The 8,653-nt window shown below is 41.1% G+C and overlaps 1 protein-coding gene across 4 annotated transcripts in view; it reads left to right on the top strand.

The window, feature by feature from the left end:
* The first annotated feature begins 757 nt into the window (after nucleotides 1–757).
* Nucleotides 758–8,653, top strand: part of KMT2E (lysine methyltransferase 2E) — a 57,175-nt gene continuing 49,279 nt past the window's right edge. For 3 of the 4 annotated variants that reach the window (XM_032105831.1, XM_032105829.1, XM_032105832.1), the window contains exon 1: nucleotides 758–1,072. The gene's annotated coding sequence lies outside the window, so the exon portion shown is untranslated. The remainder of the gene's footprint in view (nucleotides 1,073–8,653) is intronic. The other variant, XM_032105830.1, reaches the window with a different exon arrangement.

Here is an 8,653-nt window from a genome sequence, read left to right as displayed (position 1 = left end):
CGCTTTAAGGAAAGAAGCTTTCTCCCACTTGCCTTATATATGAGTCCTAAGCGCTTCGGGGAAGATTCTCAACCTCGAGTGTCAGAGTTTCAGTCAAAACCTCCTGAGCAGGTCTGCAAATACTCCCGCTCCTTTCTCGGTCCCCTCTTCCCCGCCCCTCAGTTCTTCTGCGTGTGTGAGATCCGGCGGGTCTGCCCGGCTTTTCGCGCAGTTTGGGCCGAAAATGTGCTGTTTGAGATTCACAAAAAACACATATGCCGAGAGCATCGATGGTCGTGAGGAAGAAGCCGGAGGTTGGGGGTGTGATAGAGGCCGAGGAGGGAGTTTTTGCGCTTATTCCTCCGAGGATGCAGCTGTGACTCAGACACCCTTGCTCCCACCCGCGCTCGGGCCCACAACAGGCCAGGACGGAGCCCCCGCCCCTCCCGCGCGGGCTACGCCGCCGGGGCTGCGGATCGCCCCCGGCGCCAGCCCCCGCTGCAGCCGCCCCTCCTCCGCTGCCCTACTTCCCGCCTCACGGCCCCCCTGCCCAGCCCCTGCCGCAGTCTGGTGCCGCGGCCGCGCCCAGACCCCCGAGCCATTCAGCGTGTTGCAAAATGGACTCTAAGGGCTCGGCGGGCGCGGGCTGCGCTCCCGGCCCGTAAGCAAAATGGCGGCTGTTTGGCTTCGCCTTGGTAACCCTGCCCCTGTCAGGCGGGGCGGGTGAGCCCCGTGCAGGGGGAGGGAGGGGAGAGCGGACGCCATTTTCCCAGAGAGAGGCAGTGACATAGAAGGGAGCGTAGGAGGCTGGAGGGAGGGAGGCACGGGAGCAGCGGCGGCAGCAGCGGGGTTTGTACACAGGTCCCAGGGCAAAGGCGCTTTTGAGCTGGTCCCTGTAGGGTTCTGCACACTGAGCTAGGTTTGGGGGGAGGGGGGGTCTCCTCTTGCCCTTTTCTTTCTTTTGCTGGAGCCTACTGAGGGCTGAGTCCTGCCTAGGGTAGGGATATCCGCAGTGGGCTGTTGCATTGTTTTGGTTGGGATAGAGAAGGGGCTCAGCTGAGGGGTCCTGTTGCCTGGCCTGTGACCATTACAGGTGAGTCTTTGGTTATTCTGTTGTGGGTGTTTTGGGGGAGGGGGGGGTGGAAAAAGGGAATGAAATGCGACGGGAACGTCTCATTAGCTTCGGTGCGAGTATAACTCCTTCCCACCCTGAAATGTGTTTAATTTCTGTTTAAGTTGCCTTGAATTTGCTTATCCTTTTGTGGGGTTTGGTTAAAAATGGCAGGCTGTCGCTATATCTTATGAATATGGCGGGTTACTGTAACTGGAGGAGCTGAGGAGAATTTTTTGGCAGTTACGCCAGATTTATGCATTATGCTTGGAAAATGAGCCAAAAGGAGCTATTATGTGACAACATAGGCTTTCTTGGGCTGACGGTTTTCAGAACGGGTTTGTGCGTTATTGGGACTGCGTATTGAGTTTTACGAAGCTTGGGGAAGCCTATTCTTTTCCTCCATCCTGTATATTTTTGCTTTGTGGTACTAAAATGGCTCGTTATAGGCCTAATCTCTTTGCCTTCCACACCCCCGCCTCCCCGCCTGCCTCCCTGTTAATATCTCCGCTTCGTGGTGTAACCTGGACAAACAGAGAGCTGTCCCCAGGAGTTTCTGTGCCAATTTAAAAGGGGATCATTCTCCCCACCCCCTTTCTCGAGGTTGTAAGTAGTTACAGTGGTGCACCCCTTTCTTGCTTTAGTTTCTGCAGCCAGTGTTCGTGTTCCTTGGGTGGCATATTTCAGTCTTTTTCCTGAAGCAGTAAGTGTTGGTGGGTTAGACCGTATTGCTGCAGACATAGGGGAGGAGAAACAAACGGTTCACTGTGTACTACTAAATAGGGTAGAGAAACATAATATAGTCTGATTATAAAGGTCCTGTATTCCCCCATACTCGTCTATTAGGGAATGTGCGGTGTCTGAAAGCCCTGAGGTCCCTAAAATGGTACCTACTACGTGTCGTCAAAAGCAGAAGTTCAGTGCTGCATCTAGATTTAGGAATGTTTTAGTCCATTTATTTACAATACCTTAAAGGAATAATAACGAAGCGTTTCTGTTACTCAGGGTTCAGATCAGAGAAAAGCAGGAGATATCCATGGCAGTACTTACAATGCATGATTAATTGATTATCATCACTATACTTTTAAAGTTACTTTTAAAAAAATATGGAGCAAATTTATTAATTTCCCTCTTTTGTCCTTTAGAGATTCTAAAAATGGCGGCCTCAGGCTGATGTTGTGGTAATCTAATCAGCTCGGGTCCTCCACACCCCATGCAGTGCGTTTGTCTGCAGCATATTAGTGTCTTACTATGTTTAAATGAAAAGGCTGTTCCCTTCAAATAACTTACAAAACACCTCTTGACTTTACTGTGATTTAAAAATGCTGTGTTCCAGCTGATTAATTTTATTGGTTATGTGTGTGAAAGGCAAGTGAACGAGACCACTCCTGTCGGGGAGAAGGGGGGTGGAAAGAGGCAACAGACTCAAGCAGCTCCTTCGAGGGGTGTGTATATGGTGCTGTAAGGTAATATGTATGTCAGTTTAGTAAATTGGAAAAGCTGCTGCGTTTGCGATCAGTACTGTCCTGTGTCTGTCTTACTAACGATATAAAATCGGTAATATTTATCAACACGAGCAGTAGATTAAGATCACTGAGGCAGTCAGCTAAATTCTTCCTGGAAACACATTTGTGAACCTCATGTTCATCTTCCAGGAAATACCTTCACTGGACATCAGTGTAGTAATTCCATCTATTTGTAGTTGGAGAATACGAAATGAATTTAAGGGAATAATGCATGCAAGATTATAACTTGTTACTTTATTTAAAGACGTGAAATTTCTTGCTGCCATGTAATCTTGGCATTACAATTTTTTTTCAATTTATTTTGTGTATTGCTGTATAAATTGTATGTGTGGTAATACATGCACAAATACTGAGGGAAGGGGCAGTTCGTAACCCCTAATTTTTTTCCTAAATGAAATATGAACCTTTTAGTATCACCACTATAAATACGGTTGAGTGGGGGGAAGGGAGGTCACAAGGATTCATTATTTGGTAGTTGGTGTAGCGTACTCTGATGCATACTATAGAGGCTGCAAACTGTATGTTTTAAGCCAAAATAACAAAAAATAATTTTTCACTTTTTTTTTAGTGCCTGTCTTTAATCTCATCCTTTAAATTAATGAGATATTAATTCCTCTTCCAGTATAGCTTTAGAACCTTCTGGATTTAAGCAATCAGAAGTGATATTGAAGGTATTGAAGTGGCAAAGCTATCTTCAATCTCTGATGAATTTTAATTTGGATACCATTTAGAAACACTGATGTGGGATTTAAGGTATACCTAAAGTTAAACAGTAAGACAGTTAGACTTTTAGGGTGTTGTTAATGCATACCTTTAGTGTGTTTTGAGGCCAGAGGCTGAGTGATTTCGTTAATTCTCCAGTAATGCATGCTCCCATCATCTTTATATAAATGTGATTTTTTTTTTTTTTTTTCTAAACCATGCCTTATTCTCTTTATTTAAAAGTACATGAAAAAAACTCTAAAGAGTATATGGGCCTTTATGGAAACCTTTTTCCGTTTTTTCTTTCCTTCAGTTGAAAGCTCCTATTCTTGATTTTTTTCTGACATTGTGACTTAGGGGGCTATACAGTCTGCAACTCTTCATGGCCTCTGTCATGTTCTCAAGCAGACATCTGATTCACAGTTAGAGGAAAATAACTTTGTACACTTCACAAAAAGTGTTTGGGGGAGGGTAATGAAATAACCCAAAAAATACAAATTTTCAAATTTTATAGCTTGTTTTCTCCACTAAGAACCTCTTGGGAATTTAGAGGGATCTTCCAGAGTTTTCCTGTATGAGTTTTAATGAGTCAGTTTGCCTTCGTGACTCTTGTTTCTCCATTTGTAAAAACAGATCTGTGATTTTTTTTAAGGAGATGATGAGTCTATGAAACAAATTCTACTCTTATTTTTTAACTCCACTGATGTTTTTATTTATATATTCATAAAGAATGAAATATCTCTTCCCCCCCCCCAACCTAATACAAACCTCTTGAAAGGGGGAAGGTTTGAAATCTAAATTTCTTTTTTTTTTTTTTAAGATATGTCTCTGTTCCACAAATATTGTGTTACAAATGCAGTAGTATGGATTGAAGTTATGAAACCATATATGTATCTTGAAGCTTTTCGTGTCTGAAGGAAAAATTTGCTTAACTGTCACTTAGCCTTTTGGGTGAGTGTTTTTGCTGTCTGGGAAATTCCAGAGGGGAAATAATACTGACTCTAGACTAAATCTAGGGAAAGTTTCTCTTAGGACTAAGTAACCTGTTCAGGTTATTTTGAGGTAATGCAGCTCCTGATTTCTCTTGCACAGTTTCAGCACACACAACTATTAAAGTTCTGTTGGAAAGCAGCAGAAATACAGAAATCAGTGTCACACTGAAGGCCGTGGTGTTTCTCCAGTTCTGATCTTGGTTTGACTAAGGACAGTCTTAATTTTGCATGCATGCTAATACTAATTTTAGTAGGGACTATTTGTGGGACTGAGTTAAGGAGTGGTGTATGTAATTGTGGAATCGTGGTATTGTTCTGACGAGATCAATGTAAATGAAAGTTTAATTAAAGTATTTTGCTGTTGTCATGCGACATTCTAACAAAATTTAGTAGGAGGGGTATAGATGGGTGAAGATATAAAATAGAACCCAATTCAGACTTCTGCAGAGATCCTAAAGAAATGCATCTATGTTATTTGCCTCATGACTTCCATACAAATGAGTATTTGTGAATCTCTCAAAAGCAAATTTCGTTGGACAGTGTTTTTTCAACAGGTACACTGTTCAAGTGTTTCCACTGTGCAAATAATAGTTTTGATTTATTGCTGAGAGTGACACTTAAGGCATCTCTGGGGGAAAAAAGGGTTCCAGCAAATGTGGAACGTGGATTAGGAAAAAAACCCTCAATTCCATCCTTCCAAATTCTGGATTATTTAAAATATTAATTATAGTGGACTTTTGAATTGTGCAAGATGGATATTTCTGTCTAGTTCAGTGTTCACATTTTCTTAGTAACCAAAGGATTGTACCCACAAAACCTGATTTCTTTGAGGATCCAAAATTCTGCTCATGACCTTCATATTACAGAAAAAACCTGCTGTAGTTGTGTTCAAAGAAAAACTGCTGTTACCTTTAAGGCATAATAAACAAGTACTTAAAAGAAACCTTTTCAAGGTTTCATATACTTGCTAGGAGAAAATGACATTATTTTTATTTCCTCTTGCAAATCTTAATGTGTTAATGAAACAGGCAAGATTTTAAGCTGTGTTGGTTGTTAGAAAATTTTAGTAATTAAGGTTATCTGTAAACCTTTGAAGATAGTTCTGTTCCACAGAGTATTTTTTTAACATGCCTGACCCTGTATATTATTTTTCAGAATTAAAATATGGGTAAGAACTATGGTAAATCAGTGTCCATTCAAGTTATGTATTTCAAAAGTGCATGTGAGGAATATATTATAGTAACACACAGATTGCACCCTGTGCAAGTAGAGTGTGTTTGTTACTTTTGCATATTGTATTACAAGAGTGCTATCTCTTGTTTCATGTGATAGTTCATGCATTGCTTAGGTGGAGATCCAGTGTTGTAAAACCTAACTGAGACTTGGAAGGGACCAGCAATTTTGCAAATCAGGCACTTGCCAAAATAGTATTGTTCCTAGTTTTACAGTTTAGTTTTAAGTTAGCACTTGGGTAGTGTGGATATAAAAATTTCATACTGCAGGCTCAGGTTAAGGAAAGCTTTTTTATTTTTATTTTCATTTGTAGTTGCGTTTTGTGTATTTGATACCGTTGTAATCTAGGTAATCATTCACTTTTATATCTTCATCGCAAAAAAAAATTGCCATCAAGTTCAAAGACAAGATGATAAGACTAAATTTTCACTACATTATTGTAATCTATATTGCAATTTAAGAAGGAAGACATATAATCTGTTGCTGGCCCCCTTATCACAGAATGGTGTGAGTTGGAAAGGACCTTGAAAATCACCTTGTTCCAATGCCCTTGCCATGGGCAGGGACACCTTCCACTAGACTGGGGTGTTCAAAGCCTCATCCAGTCTGGCCTTGAACTTCCAGGAATGGGACATGCACTGCTTCCCTGGGCAACCTGTTCCTAGTGCTTCAGCACTCTCACAGTAAAGAATTTCTTCCTACCATCTAATCTAAATCTCTCATCTTTTGGTTTAAAACTTTTCCCCCTTGTCCTATCACTATCTACTCACGTAAAATGTCACTCTCCCTCTTTTTTTATAAGCCCCATCTCGGTAGTGAAAGGCTTCATTGAGGTGTTCGGAGCCTTCTTGTCTCCAGGCTGAATAACACCTGTTCTCTCAGCCTGTCTTTGTAGGAGAGGTGCTCAGCCCTCTGGATTATCTTTGTGACCTCCTCTGGATCTGCTCTAACAAGTCAACTTCTTTCTTGTGTTGCGGACCCCAGAGCTTTATGAACTGCAGGTGGGATTTCTTGAGAGTGGAGTAGAGGGGCAGAATCTTGACCTTCTGCCCATGCTGCTTTTGATGCAGCCGAGGGCATGGTTGGCTTTCTGGGCTGTGAGCACATGCTGCCGAACTGTGTTGTGCTGCTTGTGAACCAGCACCTGCAAGCCTCTGTGCTCCTCAGGGCTGTTCTCCACCCATTCTCTGCCCAGCTTGTACTTGTGCTTCAGATTGCCCTGACACAGGTGCAGCACCTTGCACTTGGCTGTGTTGAATTTCAAGAGGTTCACACAGACCCACCTCTCAAGCATGTCAGGGTCCCTCTGGATGATATGCCTTCCCTCCAGAGTGTTGCCACACCACAGAGCTTCATGTTGTTGACAAACTTTCTGAGACTGTTTAATCCATGTCACCAACAAAGATTTTAAACAGCTGTGGTCCCAATACCAGTTCATGAGGAATGACGCTCATCACTTGTCTCCACTTTAACATCAAGCTTGACATCTTGCAACTTGTGCGAATGCAACCATGCAGCCAGTTCCATATCCACCAAATGGTCCATCCATCACATTCATGTCTCTCCATTTTAGCGTTAAGGATGTTGTGCAGAACCGTTATTTATCAGTCATAGAAACTGATGAAACTAACAGCCTGTATTTGCCACTTGAGAATTTAAAATTGTATACAGGATGGTAGATTTGGGTCTTTTACCCTGAAGAGTTCTGAATACTTAAATTTGTTTGGTGTTCATTACTCCTTAACTTTTCTAAATTGATGGGGCTAAAGATACTTTTTAACAGTTGGTGATGCTCTTAGGTTGCCTTGAGTAGACAGAGGCACCTAACCTCTAATTAGAATGGTTATAACGGGGCTGGGTTGAAAACTGTATCACGAGACAGATGATATTCCAAGTCTAGATGGTTAATCCTGTTTTAACTATTGATTTAAAGAAACGTTTCCAATAAGGAGTGGTTTTAGTCAGTTCTGGTTAAACTGAAGACTTGAGAATTGCAGCAGTTTATATATGGCTTTTGAGGAAGGTACAGAGTGATTACATGTCTCCTTTGGTTTCCAAACCTATCATTCTAGAACTGTGGAAGAAACATGAATAGTTTATATATAATTCGTAAACAATACAGTAGTTATTTTACTGGTGATAAGGGTAAGGTTCCTCCCTCAAATGCCTTACCAAGTAATTCAGCTGATTTTTTTTAATTTCTTTTGCTTAGAATAGGAACGTTTGATGTGAATCTTTAATACCTTTAATATTATGCAGGATTTTTATGCATGACTGTGTTGTGGGGTTCTTCTAAATGTTTGTTCTCTGTCTTACTTTCCAGTCATATCTTTTGTGCTGAAAGACAAATGAAAGCCAAACACTGCATCTTTTTGTCTCCTTCTGTGTGGCAGTAGTAGTGAAAATTAAAAGCCATGTGTTGAGCTTCCATTGCTGGGCAGAATTTCTTTGTGCTTGAAGATTAGGTATTTTCTATCTCTGTTACTACAGTCAAAAATACATACTGAAACCTCCTTTGAAAGCACAAAGCTATAGAGTTAAAATGCATGGAATCTAAATTTCCTAACCCAGATAATACAGTTTTGCAAGATAATTGCAATTGAAAATAAATTGGGGTTTGTTTTCTTGAAAGTAGGAAAGATCTTTTGATCTTAACACTTCGGGTTTTTTTGTGTGTGTCCTTGAACATGATATAGTCCCTCCATCTGTTCCCTCATTTTTTCTTGCCAGTACCCTCCCCAAGTTTTTGTAAAGAACATTTTTGTTACCAAGAATATTTTTGTTACCAAAAAATATAGTCTAGGTTGAACTGTAATTAAAATGACACAAAGGAGTTCTTCTAACTGCCAGAAAGAATTAAAAGTTTGTGTTTGAAAGACTGTGACTTTCTGACTTGCTTCTGTTTAGATTCCTAGGCCTAAGTGTAGCAGTTGGGCGAATGCTTACAAATTGCTTCCATGGGTAGAAGTAGAAGCACTGTTGATCTAGTTAGGTAAATCAAATGCCACAGATTAAAAAGAGGAGCTAGTTTTTGGAATCTACATAAGTGAAAACTTATCAAAACAAAATATGTTTAGCTGAAGGTGTCAGACTTGAAATAAGTCAAAAGA

Source organism: Corvus moneduloides, chromosome 4 (assembly GCF_009650955.1).
Source record: "Corvus moneduloides isolate bCorMon1 chromosome 4, bCorMon1.pri, whole genome shotgun sequence".
Lineage (NCBI taxonomy): Eukaryota > Metazoa > Chordata > Aves > Passeriformes > Corvidae > Corvus > Corvus moneduloides.
The sequence above is the reverse complement of the archived record's forward strand: the minus strand, read 5'-3'. Positions and strand labels throughout refer to the sequence as shown.